Genomic DNA, 287 nt, shown 5'->3' with positions numbered 1-287 from the left:
TTTTCCGATATAAACACCTTAATATCTAATACTGAATGAACAACTGAACAAGAAATATATAAACAAGTGAACAGTAAAATAAAAACCCAAAAAGAAATATCCAAACATATAAAATGGCCTCCATAAGAATTTAATTTTGTATCAGGATATGGATTAATCACCCGAATTAAAAGCGCTGCAGTCTATGGTCTCTGAAGTGTTGAATCATTGGCTACATATAGGTGATAATTGGATCCGGTGCACAGTAGTTTGTCTCTTTGAAGGGCAGCTTAAAAGGAAGATGACGT

This window comes from Penaeus monodon, chromosome 33 (genome assembly GCF_015228065.2).
Source record: "Penaeus monodon isolate SGIC_2016 chromosome 33, NSTDA_Pmon_1, whole genome shotgun sequence".
Classification (NCBI taxonomy): domain Eukaryota; kingdom Metazoa; phylum Arthropoda; class Malacostraca; order Decapoda; family Penaeidae; genus Penaeus; species Penaeus monodon.
This window is presented reverse-complemented; position numbering follows the sequence as displayed.